Source organism: Sorex fumeus, unplaced genomic scaffold, assembly GCF_029834395.1.
Source record: "Sorex fumeus unplaced genomic scaffold, SorFum_2.1 ptg000044l, whole genome shotgun sequence".
NCBI lineage: Eukaryota > Metazoa > Chordata > Mammalia > Eulipotyphla > Soricidae > Sorex > Sorex fumeus.
In genome coordinates this window covers 32,751,780-32,778,597 of record NW_026606101.1, presented here as the reverse complement: position 1 = coordinate 32,778,597, position 26,818 = coordinate 32,751,780, and the positions used below count along the sequence as shown (strand labels likewise).

Here is a 26,818-nt window from a genome sequence, read left to right as displayed (position 1 = left end):
GAAAATCAAGTACCTCAGAATCAGCTTAACCAGAGGTGAAAAACCTATACAAGAAAAATTACAAAATACTATTTTAATAAAAGAGGACACCAGGAAATGGAGACATACCCACTGCTCATGTATAGGGAGAATTAACACTATCAAAATGGCAAAAATGCACAAAGCACTATACAAATTTAATGTGGTCCCTATCAGGATACCCATGCATTTTTCAAAGAAATAGACAGAATACTCCTGTACTTCATATGGAGCCATAAACAACCATGAATAGCTAAAGCATTCCTTGGGAAAAAGAAGATGGGGGGCATCACCTTTCCCAACTTCCAAATTTACTACAAAGCAGTAGTAATTAAAACAGCATGGTATTGGGCTAGAAACAAATGGGCAGACCAATGGAACAGACTTGAATATTCTGTCACAGGCTCTCAAATATATGATCTCTTAGTCTTTGACAAAGGAGCAAGAAATGTGAAGTGGAACAAGGAAAGCCTCTTCAACAAGTGGTGCTGGGAAAACAGGATAGCTATCTGAAAAAAAAAAATGAACTCTAACCTTTGTCTAACACCAGGCACAAAAGTCAGATCAAAGTGGATTAGAGACCTCAATATCAGACATGAATCCATAAGGTACATAGAGGAAAATGTAGGCAGAACCTTCCATGACATTGAAGCTAAAAGCATCTTTAAGGATGAAATACCACTGACTAAGCAAGTGGAAAGAAACATAAACAAATGGGAGTACATCAAACTAGGAAGCTCCTGCACTTCAAAAGAAACAGTGACCAAAATACAGAGAGAGCTCACAGCATGGAAAATAATATTTACCCAATACCCATTTGATAAGGGATTAATATCCAGGATATATAAGACACTAGTAGAATTGTACAAGGAAAAAACTTCCAACCCAACCAAAAAATGGGAAGAAGAAATGAACAGAAGCTTCCTCAGAAAAGAAATAAAAATGGCCAAAAGGCACATAAAAAATCCTCTACATTGCTAATAAAGATTGGATGAAATCAAAACAACAAAAAAACATCTCACACCACAAAGAGTGCAGACATCATTTCAAAAGAACAAAAGCAACCAGTGTATATGTGGATATGAGTGAAAAGGGACACTCTTTCACTGTTGATGGGAATGCCAACTGGTCCGGTCTTTCTGGAAAACAATACAGATATTATTTCAAAAACTAGGAATTGAGCTTATATGACCCTGAAATACCACTTCTGGGAATATATCCCAAGGTGCAAAAAAGCACAGTAGGCTTTTTGGAAAGCCAGGTATGAGCCGGCGTTCACAGGGCAACTGAAACCTCATGGGAATGGGGGCGTTCCCGGCTCATCCTTCATGCTCTACTGAGGTCGCAAGTTACCCCCCACAAGCAGCTCTCCGGCACGGTCATAGCTCCAGAGCCACAGAAACCAATCTCATAATTATCCGGCTCTTGGCAGAAATACCTCCAGGCTTAATAAGTAAAATATCAGAAATCCAAAACCACGTGGCCACATAGCAGCCACGTGACATCATATGGTTCTCATAGCTAACTGTAGAAAACAAATTATTTCACAATGCATTTTCAGCAGTTCTGATTGTTAGGTGTAAAATCTAAACAATAATGGTGCATCTTTTGTCGAAATAATGAATGTAATCAAAGTAGATAGAGTGTTAAGTAGAATTCATCTGCCTCACAGGCATTGGGAGGGGTGGAGGGCATACTGGGGTTGTTGGTGGTGAAAAATAAGTACTGGTGAATGGGGGTAAAAAGCACAGTAAAAATGACATCTGCACCTATATGTTCATTGCAGCACTGTTCACAATATTCAGAATCTAGAAACAACTCGAGTGCCCAAGAACAGATGACTTGTTAAAGAAACTTTGATACATCTACACAATGGAATACTATGCAGGTGTTAGGAAAGATGAAATCATGAAATTTGCTTATAAGTGGATGGACATGAAGAGTTTCATGTTTTGTGAAATGAGTCAGAAAGAGAGGGACAGACATATAAGGATTACACTCATTTGTGGAATATGAAATAACATAATTTGAGATGGACACCCAAGAACAGTAGACACAAGGATCAGGAATATTGCCCCATAGTTGGAAGCCTGTCTCATGAGCTGGGGGAGAAGCAGTTGGAATAGAGAAGGGATCACTAAGTCAATGATGGTTGGAGGAATCATCTGGGATGGGATATGTGTACTGAAAGCAGATAAAGGACCAAATATGATAACCTGTATCTGCAATATTGCAAATATTGCAACATTTGTGATATCTATATTTTGAACCATAATGCCCCAAAATAGAGAGAGTATGTGGCAAACTCTCTGCCATGGAGGCAGTGGGAGGGTTGGAAAGGGGGCTCTACTGGGGACATTAGTGGTGGAGAATGCGCACTGGTGGAGGGATGGGTATTTGATCATTGTATGATTGAAACTCAAACAGGAAAGCTTGTAAATGTAAATAAAATAAAATAAAGCCGCAGGATACAGGAATGAGCAGATGTATGTGGATCTATATGTAGAAGGTATGTTCTCTTTCTTTATCCTATTCTCCAATTTCCCCCTCTCCATCACTCTTCCCTTGTCACTACTAGTCCTTTTTTGACACTGGAACAAAGTGAAAGTGAAATTATTTATTATAAAATATAATATACAGGAAAAGAATAATTCAATTTCTCTAATCAACTGATTTCTGTCAAATAAGAGTTTAGGCCACCTCTAAAGTCCTTGCTAATTTCTGACATTAACAATGGAGAAGGTGCTTTTTAAATATTTATATCACCTTCTACAACTTGAGTTTTTTATTCTTGAATCTTTGCCAATCAGACAGTGATATGAGAGTGATGCAAGAAACTAAAGGGATCTTGAAAACTTCTGAACTTTAGTGAGTAGAAACCCAGCGATAGAATTAAATCTTATTAATGATTCCAGTAGCACCCAGAAGTATAAGCTAGTGAGTTTCTAGCTTAGGCACTAGGACACAGAAAATATGGTTGCATCAAGTGGAATGAATGACTTCTAGAAGGGGACCCCTGTATGATAGTTTTCAGCAAGTTAGTTAGGATTCCTGCTGTTTTATGAAGTACAGCTGGAGTTCAATACTGTAACACTTCAGTAGAAAGTAAAATTACTTATCATGATTCCTTTAATCATAGGAACTTCCAAAGAGATCCAGGATGAACCACGAACCAAGCTGGAGGTGGTAGGGGAGAGGTATCAGACAATGTTAGAAGGTAGAGCAACCTAATATCTTGAGGAAGAAGGCAGAGTGATTACAAGAAGTTCAAGAAGGGCAGAACATACGTTACACTAGCACCAACAGAGATAGTAGCTGGAGCCCTCTGATTCTGCACTGTGGTGTAAAGACATTTGTACTAGGATACAGAAAATATGGTTCCAATAAGCCACCACGAATAGCTAAAGCAATTCTTGGGAAAAAGAAAATGGGAGGAATCAACCTCCCGAACTTCAAACTGTACTACAAAGCAGTAATAATTAAAACAGCATGGTACTGGAACAAAGGCAGAACTGCAGACCAATGGAACAGGGTTGAATACACTGACATCTCTCCTCAATCATATGCTCATCTAATCTTTGATAAAGGTGCAAGTAATGTGAAGTGGAGTAAGGAAAGCCTCTTTAATAAATTGTGTTGGCATCACTGGACGGCTACATGCAAAAAAATAGGCTCAGAACTCTGCCTAACACCATGTACAAAAGTAAGATCAAAATGGATTAAAGACCTCAACATCAGACCAGAAACCATAAGGTACATTGAAGATAAAGTTGGCAAAACCCTCCATGACATTGAAGCTAATGGTATCTTCAAAGATGCCACACCACTGGCCGAGCAAGTGAAAACAGAGATAGATAAATGGGACTATCTTAAACTAAGAAGCTTCTGCACCTCCAAAGAAACAGTGACCAAAACACAAAGACAGTTTACAGAATGGGAAAGGATATTCACCGAATACACATCTGACAAGGGGTTGATATCCAGGATATACAAAATACTGGTTAAACTCCACAAGAAGAAAACATCCAACCCCATCCAAAAATGGGGCAATGAAATGAACAGAAACTTTCTCAAAGAAGAAATCCGAATGGCAAAAAAGCACATGAGAAAATGCTCTACATCATTAATCATCAGGGAGATGCAGATCAAAACCACAATGAGATACCATCTCACACCTCAGAGACTGGCCCACATTCAAAAGAACAAAAGCAACCGATGCTGGCGTGGATGTGGCGAGAAAGGGACACTCCTTCACTGTTGGTGGGAATGTCCACTGGTTCAGCCCTTCTGGAAAACAGTATGGACGATTCTCAAAAAATTAGAAATTGAGCTCCCATTTGACCCAGCAATACCACTCCTGGGAATATATCCCAGAGAGGCAAAAATGTATAGTCGAAGTGACATCTGCACTTGTTTGTTCATTGCAGCACTCTTTACAATAGCCAGAAACTGGAAGAAACCTGAATGCCCAAGAACAGATGACTGGTTAAAGAAACTTTGGTACATCTACACAATGGAGTACTATGTAGCTGTTAGAAAAGATGAAGTCATGAAATTTACATACAAGTGGTACAATATGGAAAGTATCATGCTAAGCGAAATGAGTCAGAAAGAGAGGGATAGACATAGAAAGATTGCATTCATCTGGGGGATATAAAGTAACAAAGTATGAGATTAATACCCAAGAATAGCTGAGATCAGCACCAGGAGGATTACTCCATAACTTAGAGGCCAGCCGGGTATCCTAGAGGAAAGGGCAGTTCAGATAGAGAAGGGAGCACCACATAAAGGATGTTTGGAGGATCCTCCCAGGAGGGGAGATGCATGTCGAAAGTAGACTATGGACTGAACATGTTTGCCACTCAATGCCTCTTTTGCAGACCACAACACCCAAAAGGAGAGAGAGAACACAGGGGATTGCCCTGCCACAGAGACAGGGGGGATGGGGGGATGGGGGTGGGAGGGATATTATCCATGGTGGTGGAAGATGGGCACTGGTGGAGGGATGGGTATCTGATCATTGTATAATTGAAACCAAAGCACAAAAAATTGTAAATCTACAACTTTAAAAAAAATAAAATAAAATAAAGGGAAAAAAAAAAAGAAAATATGGTTCCATCAAGAGGAATGAATGACTTAAGCAAGATAGAAATACAGTGTTTTTTTTTTTTGATTGACAGAATAGCAAGTAATAAGTTCCCTCAAAAACATTGGAAAAATATGGTGACAAATCAAAGCAGGTTGATGGTATGGATTGCCAAAGAGCTATCTTATTTGTTATTTATCCTGTTTTGGGCTAGAGTGATAGCAAAGCGGTAGGGCGTTTGCCTTGCACACAGCCAACATGGCTGACCCGCCCGAGTTCGATTCCTCCGCCCCTCTCAGAGAGCCCGGCAAGCTACCGAGAGTATTTCGCCCACACGGCAGAGCCTGGCAAGCTCCCCGTGACGTATTCGATATGCCAGACACAGTAACAACAAAGTCTCCAATGGAGACGTTACTGGGCCCGCTCGAGCAAATTGATGAACAATGGGAGGGCCTTTACCTTTTGTCCTGTTTTATTTATCCTGTTTTATCCTGTTTATCCTTATTTATCTTGTTTATGTCTGAAATATACAATTGTAACACCAGGCTATTTCTTCCAGCTGATAATTTGAGGAAAAACAAATTATCTTGTGAGGCCTCAAAAGATATTTTGGGGAGGGGGAACAGAATATATATATATATATATATATATATATATATATATATATGTATATATACACTATATATATACACACATACATATATGTGTGTTTGTGTGTATACTTATATATGTATATATGTGTGTATATACACATATGTATGTATATACATATGCTTTGGATAACATCTGGAGGTGCTCAGGGTTTTCTCCTGGCTCTGAGTTCAAGGATCACTCCTGCCAGGGCTTAGGAAATCAAATAGATGTCCAGGATCCAACCAAGGTTGGCGATATGCAAAGCAAGTGCTCACTTTGGTCCATATATTTTATTCCCAATCCTTAAAACAGGAAAATACCAAACCTTGATTATTTTTCCCCAGAAAGAGCATTTATAAAAATAGGAACACAGATGAGAACACAGATGAAACCCTACTGTATTCTGCTCAAAGCAGAGCAATAATTTAAACACAATTAATAAAGAGACACTTAATTCAAGAAGATATTCATTTGCATCACAATTAAAGACCTAGCTTGTTTCATTTATTCACTCCAGCATTCAATATATATTTACTGTCTACAAACTATCAAACAGTGCTAAAGGATATAGACATGTATCTACAAATAAAATGGATCAAAACCACTGATCTCAGTGAGGCTTGGGACCATACACTTTAAATATTTCATGCTTAGACTAGACTAGTGTTCTGCAACCCTTTTCTGGCCAAGTCTCCCTTCTGGCTCTCCTTTATGTGAATCTGTCCTACCAGTTGGCTACCTAGTCTCAAGCTTTGGCTCCTCCTTGATGCAATGTCCACCTGTGACCTCCGTGGAAAAATCTGGGGCTGACAGGGAGGCCAAATGGCCCCCAATAGAAAAACACTGTCTATACCCATGAGGGTGGGTTTTCATCATTGCCTGAAACCACAGATTGAAACCTCAGAAAACTCTTTCAATCCCATCTAAGCACTGGCAACCTGGGGAAAGGCAGTAGCAACACTAGAACAGAGACAGGGAGATAAAGAGCCGAGTTTTAAGAGAGTTTGGGGGAGAAAGTAAATTAGAAATTCCATAAATTTAAAAGAAGCAATGCCTGCATAATGCATACCAAATACATCTCTCACCAAATGAGGAGTTGAAGGAATAATAACCAAAGAAATAGAGAGGGATCATGCAAATGCTAAAGGTTCCTTACAGCCCAGAGTAAAGCCATTCACTTTTTTATCAGGGGTTATTATTAAATAATCTAGAAAAGATCCCATCCTTACATATGATTTTATTTATTTTATTAATTTACTTTAGGGAAAAGTCCTTAGGTTTGGTCTTATTTCATTCTCATAAGTATAGATGCTGGCCCAGTCTCCCAATGGCATTTACTTTATATGAGGCATTTACTTTATATTTGCAGCTATCTGATTTTTTCATTTATTCTAATTGGGAAGGGGGATTGAGGGAAATATCTGGCAATGCTCAGGGCTAATTCCTGGCATTGTGCTCAGGGGTCACTCATGGCTTGAGGGATCATAAGTCATAGCAAGGTGTCTTGTGCTTTACACCTTATACTCTCTGCCTAGTTCTTATTTTGATATCTTAGAAATAACAATAGGTTAATAAACTATTGTTTTTCTTGATTTTGTTACCATTTTAAATATATGTTATATATAACTGGTAGCCTTCCTTTTTCTTTTCTTTTTTTTTTTTTTTTGCTTTTTTGGGTCACACCCAGCGATGCTCAGGGGTTACTCCTGGCTCTGCACTCCGTAATTATCCCTGGCAGTACTCAGGGGACCATATGGGATGCTGGGAATCGAACCTGGCTTGGCCGCATGCAAGGCAAATGCCCTACCTGCTGTGCTATCGCTCCAGCCCCCTGACTGGTAGCATTTCATTCCCCAAAGTAAACACATAAAATGGCAGATGTAAAGCTGAATTAGAACTGGACTACACAGCAAGAGTCTGGCTTCATTTCTCATCATGGTCATCTCTGAAGGGCTTTGTTAAATTCCGAGTAATGCAAAAAGCATAGATTGCAAATTCTAACCTATCTACATTGGCAGTGTACAACCACTGTCTCTTCTCGTCTTCAACCAATAACAATGTTCCATGTTACTGAAAGGGGATGTGTCAGAAGGCCATAGCAGTATAAACAAAGAGAGTTCTGATTAAAACTTTTCCCATGGACTAACTAATCATCAGAACTCAAAAACTGGCCTTACCCATGGAGAGTAGATTTATAACCAGGGCCTGTGGTGACTACAAGGAGAATTAGCAGAGGAGAACCATGGTAAAAATGAAAACAAAAAAACAAATACAAAAAGAATTGTGACTGAGGTTATTGTAAGCAGGGCAATTATTCTCATCACCAAATAGACTGCACTCACATACAGAACCTCTAAGGAGACTATGCAGTGCTAACTATGTACTAGCTATGTTGCTAGGTACTAAGAATACAAAGAATAATAATATACAGTCATCACTGGTAAAAGTCCCACAGTTGTCTATAGGAGACACACCTACAGGTCAAGGGATATAAAGAGAATCTTATTCGAATGTATTTCTGAAGTCTGCATTGTATTCCCTAGAATACACTGTTCACTATAATTTTAGGGATTACTTATTTAATTCTGTTCCCATTCACTGGCTACCAAAATAGGAGGGATGAATTATCAAGAAGTTAAAGACCTATAAGCAAACTTTTAGGAAAAAGGCAACCAAGAGAGCATATTTTGGAAAAAAAAAAGATTTTTGCTTTGGCAAGATGATGCTGATAAGGTGACAAAGAACATTTTAAAAGATACATGGAAGGTAATATATTTTAAGGGAGAAAACAATAAATATTATGTGGAGGAAGGAGGCACTGGGCATCCAGTTCCTTTTTATTAAGCCTCTTCCTTGTATTATGTGATGCTAATACTCTTCCCTGCCTTCTCATAAAATCTTTAGTAAAATCAGAACTGCATTGAGAGACTGATCCCTGATTGAGGAAAGGAACTTCTGAAGGACAAAGGAACTATAGCAGGGGTTGATCACAATTAAGATTCATAAACAAAATAAAGTAAAACATAGCAGAATATATCATCATTATGGATAAATATAAAGGAAAGTGGAAAGGAAAATAGAATCAGAAAGACAAATAGTCCATTCAGTAGGTGAAAGTCTCTTAAGATTATACAAATAGGTGGCACTTTAGTAGGCCATAAAAAAATGGGTAGCTCAGCAGGGAAGATAAGGAAAAGGAAGCATGAGAAAATAAAATGTTGAAAAGTATGCAGACTGTAGCAGGTGCATTCCAATAAATAAAAAGAATTTAACTCATCTGGAAAAAGAAGCTGCAGAGAGAGCAACAGAGAAGTTCAACAATCTAGCATTTGGACTTCTTTTCACAAGGATAAAATCCAGTCCTTAGGGATGAATTAAAATAAGAAATTCAGGGGTGGGAAATCAGAGCAAATAAACTGCTTTTCTCAAATTCTTCTTTCTTTGTTATTGTTTTTGTTGGGCTTCAAAAGAAAGCAGTGCATATGAATTGACTTTATATTTTTCCATCTTAAAATAATCCCTAGTTTTTGAACTTCATGAAGTAATAATCTACCTATACATTCTGATCTCATTCCCTATGAGACCTAAGGGTTTCAGGAATAAATAATTGACCCTATAGACACCTAAGACACCTAAGACCCTATAGACACCTAAGGGTTTCAGGAATAACTAATTGACTAGTCTCATGGACTTCCCTTCTTTTTTCTGAATATATTCTAGAAAACTGCCTTTGTAAAATACTTCCTCACACCTACATTCAAGCAGAGAGAAATGGTTAAGTTTGTAGAGTTGTGAAGAACTGTTTTTGAGATTAAACTTGCCAGTGATTAACACTTCACATTACTAAGATTTTCTTTGCTGAACTGACAGAGTGGATTAGTCATTTCTGTTATGTTTTTACTGAAGAGGCTTGTCTATCTTCTTTACTTTTAAAGTCACCCTAATTTTTATTTAGAAGCTGAAAAACAATTTTCAATATGCAAATTTTAATTATTCAATCTTTTTTTCTGCATTCACAATTTCATTTTTTATGTCAACTATAGGGATTATCATTTTGCAAGAAACTGTTCTTTTGGAATCCAAATTTTTATATATCTTGAATGCTTTTCCTACTTGCATAATTTTATATAAGTCACATCCTACTAGGGTTAATATAAACACTTAAGCTCTGTCTCCCTCACTTACTGAACATTTCACAAGCAAGCTCTCTACCCACTGTACTATCTTACCAGCCCCCTGAAGTGATTTCTATTCAAATAAAGGTAGAGGATATTTTGCAACTTATGTGTTAGCATGACTTTTAAGTTCTAAAAAATGAAATAAAACTCCAAAATGTATTTGATTGATTGAAATATTAGGGGAACAAAGGACATAAAAAAATTATTTGTAGGGCTGGAGCAATAGTACAGTGGGTAGGGTGTTTGCCTTGCACGTGGCTGACCCAGGTTCAACTCCTAGCATCCCATTTGTTCCCCCCAAAAAAGTGGCACTTAACTATGTCACTGTCACTGTCACTGTCTTCCCGTTGTTCATCAATTTGCTCGAGCGGGCCCAGTAACGTCTCCATTGGAGACTTTGTTGTTACTGTGTTTGGCATATCGAATACATCACGGGTACCTTGCCAGACTCTGCCGTGAAGGCGAGATACTTTCGATGAAAACAGTAATAATTATTACTGCATAATAAAATTGCCTATTCACAAAATCAATATTAACTATAAAAATGTAAGAACAAATTCATAATAAGGTGTAATATCATCATAAACACAATTTTTAAATCACTTAAAAGACAATGTACGAATTTTAAAGTAAAAGTATCTGTCGATTTTTGGTGATTATTCTAAATCAGAAAATGATTTTAAGTCCCATGATGAAAAAATCCAACATTCTTGACCAAACAAAAGCTACTTTTCTCGCTAGCTAGTTTAAGTGTCAAGAAAATCAAGAAGCCATAACCAGTATAAATTGGTTACTGGATATGTGTAATAAAAAAAGATGTATAATCAATACAAATACAGTTACTGGAATAGATAAAATATTAGTGAAGAAGAGAATATATATATATATATATATCTAGAAGATAACAAATGATTAAAGTGCCACGTCAAATCTGTGAGGACACGATTATTAAATGGCTCTAATAGTTGTAACCATGTGAAAAAATTGTTAAATTTATATCTCATGTTTTATACAAAATAAGTAAAATTATATTGTAAAATTATATTGTAAAATTATATTGTAAAATTATATTGTAAAATTGTAAAGAGAATATATATATAAATATAAATAAAATATAAATATATATAAAAGTATATATAAAAATATATATATAAATATAAATTATATTGTAAAATTGTAAAGAGAATATATATATATATCTAGAAGATAACAAATGATTAAAGTGCCACGTCAAATCTGTGAGGACATGATTATTAAATGGCTCTAATAGTTGTAACCATGTGAAAAAATTGTTAAATTTATATCTCATGTTTTATACAAAATAAGTAAAATTATATTGTAAAATTATATTGTAAAATTATATTGTAAAATATAATTGGCTGGAGCGATAGCACAGCGGGTAGGGCGTTCGCCTTACACGCAGCCAACATGGCCGACCCGAGTTCGATTCCTCCGCCCCTCTCGGAGAGCCCGGCAAGCTACCGAGAGTATTCGATATGCCAGACACAGTAACAACAAAGTCTCCAATGGAGACGTTACTGGGCCCGCTCGAGCAAATCGACGATCAACAGGAGGGCCTTTACCTTTACCTTTACCTTTTATATTGTAAAATAATTATGTGAAAAAAATAGAAAAGAGAACAAGATATGAAATCTTAAAACAGGATCACAGATGCTGAAAGGCTTTATAAAATTTTCATTCTTACCTCCCATGTTCATTTCATAGTTTTTTAGTTAGTTCTATAATTAAATTTATTTCCATTTTATACTATATTATAAAATATTATACTATCTATTCTATTATTAATTGTTCATAAAAAGGAAGATTGTTTTCAGTCAGTCTGCTTACTTGAGCAGATTTTTCCCCTCACAGCCCCTCATTACCTCAGGGGATATCATGAACTCATTCCTGTACTACCTCAAATTATGCAGTTGAGTTTCCTGCATTTGGAGAAATAATAGGGATCGGCACATACAGAGTGCAATGCATGTCTTACTTAGTGAAAAGCACCTTTGTAATTGTGGTAGTGCCCTTGCCACAGAAGTATAGCAGACTGCATTTTATTTTTAATGCGAAAATATTTTTTGGATCCTCTTCTTGGGTGTGCATCTTCAATGTTCTTGGAAAATTGTTTCCTCTCGCACAAAGTTTTCATCCAATTATTTTCTGAGTTACATTCAATGGGAATCTAGATGTTTCTTATCTGTAGCACTGCCCTCCCATTGTTCATCAATTTGCTCGAGTGGGCACCAGTAACATTTCCATTGTGAGACTTGTTGTTGCTATTTTTGGCATATCAAATATGCCACAGGGAGCTTGCCAGGCTCTGTCATGGGGATGGAATATTCTCGGTAGCTTGCCGGGCTCTCCAAGAGGGATGGAGGAATTGAACCTGGATCGGCTGCATGCAAACGCCCTACCTGCTGTGCTATTGCTCCAGCCTTTTTCTCATCTAGCCTTAGTAATTTTATTTCTTATTTTTCTTCTGAAGCCACACCCAACAGTGCTCAAAATTACTCCTGGAATGCTTGGGGATCATATGTTGTACCAAGGGTTGAACCACAGTAAGATGCATGTAAGGCAAACACTTTATTTCCTGTATTATCTCTCTGGATAAGAGGGAGTTCAAGATGCCGCTCTGTCTAACGTTCATCGATTTAAGGAAGGTCTTTGATTCTGTTGACACTGAAGCGGTCATTGAAGCCCTAGCCAATCAGGACATTCAAACTCAATACATCAGTATCCTTCAAGAGCTATATTACGGATTCACTACCAGGATGTCATCATTTTACAAGGAACTTATCATTGACGTCAAGAGAGGAGTTCGGCAGGGTGATAACATTTCACCAAAACTCTTTAGTGCCATCCTCGAAAATGGCATGCGGCAACTGGAATGGGAAAGAATGGGAATGAAGGTAGATGGTCAGCAACTATACCACCTCCACTTTGCTGATGACATCGTTCTAATAACACCAAACATCAGCCATGCGGCACGAATGCTGGCCAACTTCAACCATGAGTGTGGAAAGGTTGGACTGCAGCTGAATCTCACAAAGTCAATATTCATGAGAAATGAACTCATTCCCGACGTTCCTTTCGCTCTCAACGGAACGAACATCTCCAAATGCAGCACTTATGTGTACCTATGTCGAGAAGTCAACATGACTAATGACCTGGCACCTGAGCTACACAACAGGAAGAGAGTGGTGTTGAACACCTTCAAGAGCGTCAAAGAAGTTGTTAAGAGGACAAAGAACCTCTGGCTCTGGGCACATCTCTTCGACTCCACCATTCTTCCAGCATTAGCATACGCCTCAGAGACCTGGGAGCTATGAAAAGAGGATAAGAACACTATTTGGGTTTCCCAAAGAGGAATCGAAAGAGCTATGCTTGGAGTATCATGCTTCACTCAAGTGAGAGAAGGAATCCAGAGTTCCGACCTCTGTAGATAATCGAGAATCAGGGACATTGTCTCATTTGCCAAGGCATCAAAAATCAGATGGGCTGGACACGTAATGCGATTTGGAGACGACTGCTGGACTAGAGCTGTTACTGACTGGATTCCACGGGATGTCAAAAGATCGTGTGGCCGCCCACATACAAGATGGCCAGACTTCTTCGTCAAGACCCTGAATGATCTGTTTCAGGCTCTTTGTGTTCCTGGAGCAAGCAGATACCATTGGGCTACAGTAGCACGCAACAGGGATGAATGGAGACGTTACTAGCACCCACTTGATCAAATCGAGGAGTAAAGGAATGTCAAGTGATCAAGTGATTATCCCTCTGGACGAGTAAATCATATTTAAACCTCCTTTCTCTTTTTTCTCTTTTTCCTTTCTTTATTTTTCTTTTTTGAACCATAGCTGGATGTGCTTTGCACTCAGGGATTACACCTGAGGAGGCTTGGGGGACCATATACGGTGCGAATAAATATCCCACCAACTCTACTATCTTGCCAGCACCCTCCCTTTCTTCCTTGGATCTTCTTTTAGCAGGTTAAAATACTGTCACTGTCACTGTCATTGTCCTCCCGTTGTTCAAGTGGGTCCAGTAACGTCTCCATTTTGAGACTTGTTGTTACTGTGTTTGGCATATTGAATACATCATGGGTAGCTTGCCAGGATTTGCCGTGCAGACGAGACATTCTCAGTAGCTTGCCAGGCTCTCCAAGAGGGATGAAGGAATTGAACCCGGGTCAGTCAGGTTGTCTGCATGAAAGGCAAATGCCCTCCTGCTGTGCTATCACGAGAGGAGAAAAATATTTTTTCAAGTATAAAAAAAATTTCACAGAGAAGACCCAGTTAAGAGTTTTATTGTTATCATTTTGTGAAAATTGAAGGCATATTTTAATAACCCAGGTCTTTTGGTAGCAGCTGATTTCTTAAGACTGGTTTCATTCAACACATCACAATGACTTTCTTCCAATTCTTCTTCAATTAACAGGATTAAAAAGAAGGATTTCTTTACCCATAGGAGTGAACGTAACATTAGCAGCTATAAAAAATTAGTGGTTTAACACAGCATAAGTTTATTTTCTGCTCATGCAATTGTTTCTTATTGGTAGACAACTTTCCTACAAATGGTGATGAAGAAATCCATACTCATTCAATCTTGTGGCTCAGCTATTCCCCATGTTATCAGTAGTTTCTACAACCAGCTGCAGACAGGGAATGGCAACATGGAGAAATCATGCCTGTTTCCTAACCAGCATCAGCCTAGAAATGACACACATCATTTATTTCAAGCTTTGTTTATGAAAACCAGACACAAGATCCCATTTAAATGCAAGGGAAACCATGTACTATCTTCTGGCCTAGTAGCTGCTTCTTGGCAATAATTCTCTATTATTTATGGGGAGCTCACATTTCAGTGAACTATTAGAGGTCTGTGTCATATTATTCTAGTCCTCAGAGAGAGTTTAGGCTTCTCTTCTGCCCCTGGTCCTAAGTCTTTCACAGTATAATTAGGCATGAAAATCACTTTTGATTTAGGATATGGCCAAAGAACTAGAAGTCATTTTATGACGAGAGTCAGGAAAAGATCCCAACAAGTATTTAGAAAAGTATAAAGACCCTAAAGTTGAGTTAGCTTGGAACATCACCAATTTGAATTCTTCAAAGTGTAAAAATAAAAGCAGCATAATACTTGAGTATTTAAGAAAAACAAGTTAGATTTTGGGGAAAAGTTGATTTACAATTCTGTGGAATTTCAAATTAGCTCTATTCATATGTATGTATGTAGATGTATGTAAATGTCATCACCTCCATACACACAAAAAAAGGGGGAAAAAGATGTCTCCTATGTGTGTGTATGTGTGCCCAAGTGGATATGTGTGTGTGTGTGTGTGTGTGTGTGTGTGTGAGAAAGAGAGGGAGGGAGGGAGAGGAGGCAGAGAGGAACACAGTAAGAGAACAACAAATGGTCAAAGTTATTGTAACTGAAGATTTTGCCTGTGGAACTAAGCTTACATGGTGGTGGCAGTGGTGAAGATGTTTGGGTGCCTGGGGATGGGGCGATATCCTTGAGGCATTAGTAGAGAGAAGTGGGCTCTGATGATGGGTGTCATGTTAAAATAGTATATTCTTGAAAAGTGTGATTAGCAATGTGATTAACGGTACTGTAAATCCTTCCACAATAAAATGGTTTTAGAAAAGGATGGGGGAGAGTTAGGGCAGCAGGGTCAGCACTTGCCTTGAATGCAGCTCATCTGTGTTCAATCCTCAAAACCCCACATGGTTCCCAGAGTCCACCTGGAGTTATCTCTGAGCACAGAGCCAGAAGTAAGCCCTGAGCATAGCTGAGCGTGGTCCAAAAACAAATGAAAAAGGAAAGGAAGTTTAAATGCTTCTCATTTCATGTAGGAAATGGAATAATATACGGTGGCTTGTATAAAACACAATGAAAGACTGAGGCAAAATATATAACTAGTCTATATACAAATGATAAAACCTATTAGCTTTAGCATTTTTTTCACCTAAGGAAGCAAAACTTAGATATATCAAATCAAATACACTTAATTACACATCACTTGCTTCTTTTTTGGGGGCGGGGTGCAGAGAGTGGCTCCTACTGGTTCCCAAGGGGCTAGGGGCCACTTCCTTTTATTCCTGACCAACTGACTCAGTTGTTCAATATGAGGTTCTAAGGACAGAGTGATGCTGGGGTCCCGTGACACCCAAGAATCCCCAGGTCACGTGGTGCTTGGATGCTTTAAGGCCTGCACTAAAGGATATTTGGGGATCCATGTGGTACCAGGGATGAAACCTTGGTGATCCACATGCAAAGCATCAGATCTAACATCTGTATTATCTCTCTGGCTCCTAAGATACTTTCCAGTGTGTCATTTCTTCTGCAGAAAATATTTATGATTTATTTATTTATTTATTTATTTATTAAATAAGGGCTATTCAAGCTCAGGTCCAGAAATGTAGTTCTCAGAGGCCCCCAGGATCACATCTAGTGATGCACTGGGTACCTGTGGGGGCCCAAAAGTCAAAGCCAGGGCATCACGCATGCTGGACATATGCTCTACTCTCTGAATCTATCTTCCCATATGTGCAGCTTTTTTATTCTTCTGCATGACTTCAGTTAAATATATCATGTAGCAAAAAAGAAAAGAAAAAGGCAGACACAAAACATCAAAACAAATTCTATAGTCACTGTAAACTTTAAAGTTCTTTCATCAAGGAATTAGGAAATTTAACACAACTCTATTTCCCTCACCTAATATTATTAACTCTGAATTTTTGTCTTAGAAGACATCTTACAAAAGATTAAAGAAGAAAAAATGAAAGGGCTGATTGAGATTTTTATTAACATGACTAATTAGTATATAGTGTTTTTACAATTCTATCAATTAAGACTGATTCAAACTTTTGTCACACATCTTTAAAGTTCTATGCCAAAACCAGGCATTTGCTCAGAGAATTTATGATTCATATGGTAACTGAAAAGCCTCTAAGATAACTTTAAAGAAACAACAACCCCCCTGAAAAGAACACAAGAGAATACTCTTGCAAAGGAATGATGCCTCTCATTCATGCCAAATGATGAATAGCTTACAGTCAACAAATAAGACCTCACAAGGATTCCACACAGCGTTTATCACAACCTCACTCACCAGACCCAGACCCACTTCAAAACCTTCAAACTAAAAGAAACCCAGCATGGGAAGTTTGCCAAATCTTCTTGCCAAGTTGGCAGAGCCTTGAAATTTTGAATGGGCTTCTCGATGTATAAGATAAAAGGACGGATTTGGATCCTGTGAAGTCTCCCTTGGCACACTGAGACCATAGGTGAAATTCCATCAACCATTTGCACATGTTGTTAGGCATGTAGATGCTACAATGACTGAGGGTTCTGGTGACACTAACAATTTTACTATGAAAACAAGACCCCCAAAACCTTAAACATAAAATAGGAAATATTGTTTCATCATTAAATATACTTTTTATTCTATCTATTGTATAATAAAGTGAACCACGAGAGGACAAACTTGATGTCAGATAAGAACAAATCCTCACAGATCAAGTACATGTATACTCATGAGAGACAAGAACAGACTTAAATAACTGGAATTCTTCCTTTCCCACTGAAACATCATTCCTGAGCTATTTCCTAGTTTCCAGGCAGTAGCAAAGCCCCTGTTCACTTACAAATGAGTATGCAATTAAAATTATTTTTGATTTACTAGTCTTTCCCCCCACGTTTCTTTATCCAGCTTTGTTTTATTCAGGTTATCCTGATACCTATGTTGTCTATACTCTATAGATCCCCCACCTCCACTCTATCCAGCCTTCACTCAGTTCCAATACTATCCATATACAGTATGTTCTAATTCCATGACAGAACTAAAGGTGATTTTCCAATAGATAATAGATGAAGAATGCTTCTTCCTCAACTGGGAAACAAACACGAACACATTGATCATAAGATTTTTAAATAATAGGTTTCCTTCTCTTTTTTGGAGGAAGTTGGTGTTAGCCTATACCCAGAGGTACTCAAGGGGACCTTGAGATGCAAGTTGTTGAATCAGAGTCTACCAGATACAAAGCAAATGCATTAACACATGAACCCTATTTTTTTCTATGAATACATTCTCACTTTAAAAAAGAAGATTTGCCTCTTTTTCTCTTGTTAATTTCAGATTTCCTGAGCATTTACAGATTGCCTCATACTAACTCAGCATTTTTAAGTTCATTTTTGCTTCAGTTTATTCTGCTCATACCTGCAGATTTTGAAGCTCAAAAAAGACTATAACTTTGTCTTATTAAGTGTCCATCTCATTTCAAATATAACAAAAATTCTCATTTTTCCTCTGTAGATTATATATCTTAAGTTATAGATGCATTGAAAAAATTAACTATTGAACTGCACACTATAATGGTATTAAACAAGTTGCCATAGAGACTCATATTAAACCTTGTACAAGTAAAATTTATTGAAATTTATTATTCTTATTGTGTCCTCAATGAAATTATTTTATCAAACATCAGTAATACATACAACTGTTTATTGATTGTCAGCAACTTTGTATAATTACTGTGAATACATTTATACTGAAAAATATTTAAAAAAACATTTGGAGAATCATCATTAGAGTTACGATTTTTTTAACTAAACCAAACTTAGACACTATATTTAATAACTTAAGTATGGTGTGAAATTAATCATTTAAATTTTATTTAAGGTAAAATACCTTTCAGAATATTTCAGATTATTCCTAAGGAAAGCATCTAAAACCATTTTTAGGAGAAATGAAAATTCAAAAAACTATAATTTTTTTAGACAGGGCAGTCTTCTTTCAGAACATTGTCTGGCTTTGGTTGCCTTTTAGAACAAGGTTTGTGTAACCCTCATGGTAACAACAACAAAACATCTCTAATTTTCAACTTAACTCCAGTTAACTGCTATAACTTAACCAGCCAACCATCTTTCTTCATAACTAAATCAACTCTATAGAAAAGCAGTTCACTCACAAACAGTTAAGAATTGGCCTTTGTTCATAATTGTCTTGCCAAAGATCTCAAAAGATCATGAGGAGGAAAATAAAAATCATGTAAGCAATAACAAATTATCTTTAAACAAAAAATTCTGCCAACTTAACCATCTGGAATTGGTCCCACATATCATTATTGTACTATGCTCTCCCTAGTATAACCACCTTTCCCCAGAAATCATCATGTAGCATAAAACTGTTAAAAGCTCACTTCCTTAGCTTTGGCATTTCGTATGATACAAGCCACATAACACACTGAATAGAACAGAATTAAAAAACAGAAGTTCCATTTTGTGAAAAATCTTCTTTAAAAGACCTCATATGTTTATAATATGGAAACCAGACTAAGTTCTTTGTGTTTTTCCAAAACTAAAGACTTGCGATACTGATTAAAGAGTCAGATTAAGATAAAGGGGTTATACCAATTTTATATCTCTTCTCTTTCTTCATCTTCTGCCATAAACACAATACAATTATGAGTTCTCCCGAGACAGGACAAAACTTGCTCCAAAGTCATTACATCATTCCATCATTTCCATCATAATCTTGTATGTGATCCAAATTAGTTCCATTTAATAACACTAAAATATTCAGAGAGGAAAATTAAAAACTGGCAATCCTTTCACATCAAATTCCTTATGAAAGGAGGTAAAAACACAAAAGTGAACTTTTAAATGTTTATTTCATGTGCTAAATTTTATTAAAACACAAACTTTTAAATTTATCAAGGAATCATACATAGAGTAAACACCCAAAGGAAAGTTTTCTTTTTAATTCAGTTTTCTACATTATTTTTAGAGCCAAAGAAAAACTGTATTTAATCTGACACATGGCTTGTTCAAATGCAGTACTAACGCAAATTTAAATTCTGCATGGTTGTGAAAAAAGCACTATTAAAGATACTAGAAAGCATACAACAATTTTAGGGAATCACTCAGCAGCTCAAACAAGCTCCAATAGTTTTAAACATATATAATTTACTTCATTTTTCTAAATAATAGTTACCTAAAATAAGTATTTTAATAAAAATAAATATATCTTGTTGAATTAATTCAACATTTTGTAGTTCCAATCTAGTTTTAATATCTAAATGACTAAACTATTAGGTTCCATTTGCCTTATTTTGTTGGAACATGTGGATTAAAATAGTTATATTTGTTCTGAATAAGAACTTTAAATTAAAGACTATTAAAGTATGTGTAAGTATTATATTAATTGTGGTTTGTAGATGGTCATTAAAATATTGAGATACATTCCTTCAATTCCCATTTTATTGGGGGCTTTCATCATGAGTGGGTGTATAATTGTCGAACAATTCTCTGCATCATAGAGATAATCATATGGTTTTTACCTTTCCCCTTATTAATGTGGGTATCACATTAATTAATGTATGTATATTGAACAATCCCTGCATTCCTGGAATGAATCCCACTTGTTCCTGTTTTAAGATACATTTGCACTCCTGTATTTAATTTGCTAGGACTTTATCAAGGATACTTGAATCTACATTCATCAGAAAAACTAGTCTAAATTTTTAATTTTTAGTGACATCTCAGTCAGTTTGGAATCAGGATAATATTCATCTCATATAAACTGTTGAGGATTCCTGCTTCTTTCTCTTCCTGGAAGAGCTCAACATAGATGACTACCAAGTTCTCTTTGAAGGCTAGAAAAACTCTATTTACCATTAAAATTAACCATTTGGCACCATTTGTTCTTGTGAAATATTTTTTTAATTCTCTTTACTTTATAATAGTAATAGGCCTAATCCTATTTCTGCTTCCTCCTACTGAAAAGGCTCTTCTAGATTTCTACTATTTAATGACAAAATGTTTTCACAGGAAACTCTTACAATCTTTTGCATTTCTGAGTTGTCTTTTGAAAATTCTCCCCTTTCATTTCTGAGTCAATTTATTAGAAATTTCTCTTTATTTTTTTGTGAGCCTCACCAGGTTTTATCATCATTATTATTATTAATTACTTTAAGTGGGGAGGAGGGGGTGATTTCATTGATACTCTGTATGGTTTGGGATTTCCATATCACTTGATTTATAGTTGGAATTCTATTATTTACTTCTATTTATTTTGAATACTTTTGTTGTTCTTATTTAAGGTCTTTGAAATATGATGTTAGGTTGTTTATGTGTGCCTATTCTTATTTCCTGGTGAACATATATAGTGCTATGAGCATCCCTCTTGCAACTTTTGCTGTCTCTCACAATTTCTGATAGATCATACATTCATTTTCATTTGTGTCCATGAATCTTTTTCTTTCATTTTTAATTTAACCCAATCTTTGTTGTGCATTGCGTTGTTCTACTTCCAAGTGTCTGAATTTTTCTCAACTTTATGTTTTTGTTTATTTCCATCTCAAAAGTACTGTGATTTGGGATGATACTTGATGTTATTTCCATATTCCTGAATTTAAGGATACTTCTTTGGTGTGCCAATATTTGGTCTATCCTAGACAATTATCCGTGAGCACTGAGGGAAAAATGTGTACTTAATTTGTGGGGGGTGGAGAGCTTGTAGATGCCCATTAAACCCGTCTTTGACTTCTTTTAAGGCCACCTATTTCTTACTGCTTCTCTGTCTAGTCAGCAAGCCAGTGGAGATGGCTGAGGTCTAAAATCTTCTACTGCTAGGTCAGAAAGACAGAGTATAAGGCACTTGTATGCTTCCGGCATGGGTTTGATCCTTGACACCATATATGGCACCCAAGCAATGCCAAAAGTGATCCCTGAGCACAGAACCACATGTAAACCCTTAGCACAGTTGAATGTACATAAAAAATATTATATTTTTTATGTTTTCTTTCAGGCCAGACAGTAGATTTAAAAAAAAAATAAAATAAAACATATATTGATGTGCTCCCATTTTAACCAATGACTGTTGAAGTCAGAGCTATCAGTTTGCCCTTCACTTCTGTTGAGATTTCTTTATCCTCATGTCTGTATGGTATCATTCACCTCAGAGAGCAGGAAGAATGACCCAGCAGCCAGAACTAGGAAATAGAGGTGACACAGTGCAGTAATAGCATGGATACTTGCCCAACATTCTCCCACTTTGTCTGTGCTTCAAAGATGCTCTTCTGTTCCCAGGGCCAAAGAGGAGTAGGAAGATGCACTGATTCCTGATATATCTTCCCTCCTGGGGACCAGCTTTGGTGTGAGGGGCACGGAGGCTATCTACTGTGGTGGCAGTGAATGCTGGTGTGTACCACTCTTCTCCCCCAAAATGTCAAAATATGGAGATCCTAATTTTTAATTTTAAAGTATGTGTAATGATGAGCCAGAGAAGAGAGTACAGTGGGTAAGGTGTTTGTCAGCATTTGGCTGACCTGGGTTTGATCCCCTGCACCACATATGGCCGCCTGAATCCTTATAGGAGGGATCAGAAACTGCAGAACCAGGAGTAAGACCTAAGCACCATTGGGTGTGGTTCCCAAACCAAAATAAATCCATGTGTGCAATGACCAACACTGCAATACAAACTTCAACTGTTATTAATAACAACAACTGAAATAAAGAAAAGGAAAAATAATGCTACCTAAATCTTACCATTTTAACAGATAAAGGGCTACATCAACATATTTCCATACCTCTGGTCTTTATCATTTATATAATTTGGTTTTAATAATTAAATAACAATGGATGATTTCATATTCTTTATTGTATTTATCAATAAAGACAAGATTTTTCCATAATATAAAAATTAGAAATTTGAATGGGGCTGGTAAGGTATTTGCCTTGCACATGACCAACCCAAGTTCAATTCCTCCGTCCCTCTTGGAGAGCCCCGCAAGCTACTGAGAGTATCTTACCTGCACAACAGAGCCTGGCAAGCTCCCCGTGGCGTGCCAAAAACAATAACAACAACTCTAACAAAGGAGATGTTACTGATGCCCACTCAAGCATATCATTGAACAATGGGAGGACAGTGCTACAAAAATTTGAATGTATTATGATTTCATCAATTTTTCTAACCAATTCTCTGTAAGCAGACATACTGATATTCCATTTTTCAGTATAAAATCAAATGCTATAAGTAAAAAGGATTGACACATGGATAAATGGGAATATGGACAGAGATATATGATAAGTATAGCCAAATATCAACAGTGGATCTGGATAATGGTGGACATATGGGAGATCATTATAAGTTTTCTTGTTAAAAAACTATCATAAATATTTTAAAAAATTCTTAATAAATGAATTTACTTAATAAGTGTCAAATTTATGAGGATTGGTATTTTTGTCTGATCTGATCATAGTTATACTGGGACTACCCAGACTTTAGTTGGAACATTTTGTTGAAAGGAAAGTTTTTAATATACTAATAAAGTAACTCTAAAATCCAGACATCCTTTCTGGGATTATCATTGTCTTTTATATGTTGAAGTTGACTATATTTAGAAACATAAATACTATTTCTATTAATACATTCTTTGTCATGGATGGCCAATGTGGTCTCCAAATCTTTTAAGTATTGGGCAAAATTCTGAGAACAGGGGAGGGGAGAGGAGAGGAAGAGAAAAGAGGGGGAGTGAGGAAAGGGAAAGAGAGAGGAGGGGAAGGAAAGGAAAGGAAGGGGCGTGAAGGGGAGAGGAGAAGAGGAAAGAAGTGAAGGGAGGAGAGGAGAGGGGAGGGGGCATAGAGATTCAAAGAACAAAAAGATTGAAACAAAACAAAATAGCTCAGGCATCTTTGGAGTTTGGTCTGTGTTGGGACACTTCTTCAATACTTACTCGTGTTATTTATTTACAGTTCTACCTCCCTCCTACTTTCAGAGTCTCAAGTTGAGACAGAAGTAAAAATTCAGTATCTATTTCAGTCTTTTCTGAGCTTGTATCCAGCCCAAAACTTGTGCATGAGAGTTGATTATTAAGATTATCTAGAAAGAACCAACTTTCTAGATTCTCTGATATGTTCAGATGTCTTCCAAAGCATTTGTTCCATTATGCATTTCGTTCCAATCAGTTTCTTCTTTCCCAAGTTTTTTGGCCGGCCTGGTGCTTGCATGATCTCTTATCCTTTTTCTGAAGTGTATAGTAGATAATATATTTTCCTCTCAATATTTTCATCAAGGTAAAGGTAAGGTAAAGGTAAGGTTCATCATCGATTTGCTCGAGCGGGCCCAGTAACGTCTCCAGGCATATCGAATATGTCACAGGTAGCTTGCCAGGCTCTGCCATGCGGGCGAGTTACTCTTGGTAGCTTGCCGGGCTCTCCGAGAGGGGCGGAAGAATCGAACTCGGGTTGGCCATGTTGGCTGCGTGCAAGGCAAATGCCCTACCACTTTGCTATCTCTCCACACAGAAACTTCCTAAACCTGGAAAAGTTCTGAGGTAGGTGAAACAAAGTTATTAATCTGAGGGAGGTAAAAGAAAAAAAAAACACAAAACAAAACAGATCAAGGTACACAGCCATAATGAGTACAAGTTCAATCAAAATAGCTTCTCTGGCTCCATCCAGCTACAAAAAGAACATGGCCACTGTCTGTATGGCTATTGTATTTCTTAGAAGTGTGACATGGAGGAAGAGGATGTTAAGATGGAGCAATGCCTTCTCATCTGTTTTAGCTATTTACTTTTCTCTAAGTGTTTTTGTTGTTAGGAGCTAAGGTTATAGGTAAGAAAGCTAAAAAATTTAATCATAACCAAGTTTATCTGTTTAAACACTGCTTTACAGAAAGAATGAAGATTTAGAATTTCCTAATCTGTCATTGTTGGTAATGACAGGAATAAGAAGAAAGGTTTTTTATTAGTATTGTATTTCTTATATTGGCCATAGAATATTCAGACTTTATAATTCTTGAGTCAGATTTGCTAACCTATATATATTTTAAGAATCTCTCCAGTTTATCTAAGTTTCTTAATATTTTTCTATAAGTCATTCTAATATTTTTTTCTAATATTTTTTCTTTCAATCCTCTTAGTTATTAGGGAGGCCCCATTTTTCATTCTTAATATTGGTCACTTTTGCTCTCTCTTCCTCGGTTAGTCTAAGGAAACGTTCTGCATTGCTTGAAATAATATGTATTCTGCAGACACTGGGTGGAATGTATCAGACAGGCCAGTTAGGTGCAGTTAGTTGATAACATTGTTTCATTTTCTTTGTCCTTGCTGATTTTGTTTGTTCAATTATTGAGAGTAGTACATGGAAAGTTTCAATAATTATTGTTTTTGTTTTATGCATCATGATACTTTGTTATGTGTATATACATTTATAGTTGTTATATTTTCCTGATGTATTGACCCTTTCATCATGATAAATATACCTCTGTCTCTAGTAATCCGTCTTGCCTTAATGACTATTTTGTCTGATATTAATAGAACAACTCTAATTCTCTCATGATTAGTGTTTCCATGGTATATCTTTCTCAATCCTTTTCATATATTTCTGTCTTTGTATGTAACACCTGCCTCTTGTAAATAAATATAACATATGTATACATTGCTGCCTTTATGTAATCTGACCACTTCTGCTTTTAATTTATTTAGAATTCACATTTAGAGGAGCTGTTGATATGACTGAGTTTTTATACACAACTTGCCTATTTGTATTGTTTGCTTCCTGGTTTCCCTGGTATTAGCTTTTTCACATCCAATTAAAAATATTTATAGTTTTATTTTGACTTTTTACTTATTTTTAAATAAAGTTTCCTCTTGGCTAATCTAGGTAACAAAGATATTACCTTAGTATTACCATACAAATTCTAATTCATCACAACCCATCCTTGAATCAATATTAATGCAATTTCTACAAAAAATATAATCTTTGCTGTAAAGTATTTTAATCTCATATGCAGGTTTTGTTTTATTTTTGCTTCTGAGGCCAGCTCTGGTGGTGCTCAAGACTCATTTCTGGCTCTGTGTTCACGGATCACTCCTACATTAAGTAAGTAAGTAAGTAAAGGCCCTCCCGTTGTTCATCGATTTGCTCGAGCGGGCCCAGTAACGTCTCCATTGGAGATTTTGTTGTTACTGTGTTTGGCATATCAAATACATCACGGGGAGCTTGCCAGGCTCTGCCGTGTGGGTGAGATACTCTCAGTAGCTTGCCGGGCTCTCTGAGAGGGGCGGAGGAATCGAACTCAGGTCAGCCATGTTGGCTGCGTGCAAGGCAAGCGCCCTACTGCTGTGCTATCGCTTCGCTTCTCGGCCTTTTGGCTAAGATCAAGTGTAGTATCACTCCTACATTAATATGATCTTAATTGTGTGATGGTAACATACAGTTTAAGCATACATACATTCATATATAGGTACTTTATGAAAGGGGCCATGACTGGTATTGTTTGTGGGGCTTGAGGTAACCACTGGCAGTGTAATTTGGCAGAGATACAAGAAACTGTACTAAAATCTTATATATTCTAAGCATGTGCTCTATTAATTATTGGTACAAACAGATTTGAGAATATAAGAAAAATACAGTTAGAGACAACCTTTAGTATTTGATCAAAATGATCTTGGGAATAGTTTGGTGAAAAGCTATCAACATGCTAAGTTTTGGGGTCACATAGTTAGATCATGGGTGAAAGCACTTGTCCTATACTTAGCTAATCCATGTTCTATCCCTAGTACTGTATTAAGATCCCCTGAATACAGACAGGAGTGATCCCTAAGCACTGATCCAGGAGTAAATCTTGAGTACTGCTGGGTATAACCAAGCATCTAACAAAAAAATGAAGCATGTTGAGTGTAATTCCAACAGTACTACTATTTTGAATGCACTGCACTAGATAGCACAGCAGGTAGGGCGTTTCCCTTGCACGCAGCCAACATGGCTGACCCAAGTTCAATTCCTCCGCCCCTCTCGGAGAGCCCAGCAAGCTACCGAGAGTATCTCGCCTGCATGGCAGAGCCTGGCAAGCTACCCGTGATGTACTGATATGCCAAACACAGTA

General features: G+C 37.0%; 1 protein-coding gene and 1 pseudogene across 2 annotated transcripts in view; one reads left to right on the top strand and one right to left on the bottom strand.

Moving 5' to 3' along the window:
• Window positions 1-26,818, bottom strand: part of MACROD2 (mono-ADP ribosylhydrolase 2) — a 2,391,823-nt gene that overhangs the window by 1,859,226 nt on the left and 505,779 nt on the right. The window lies entirely within an intron of this gene.
• LOC130030921 (uncharacterized) lies at window positions 26,065-26,293 on the top strand (annotated as a pseudogene).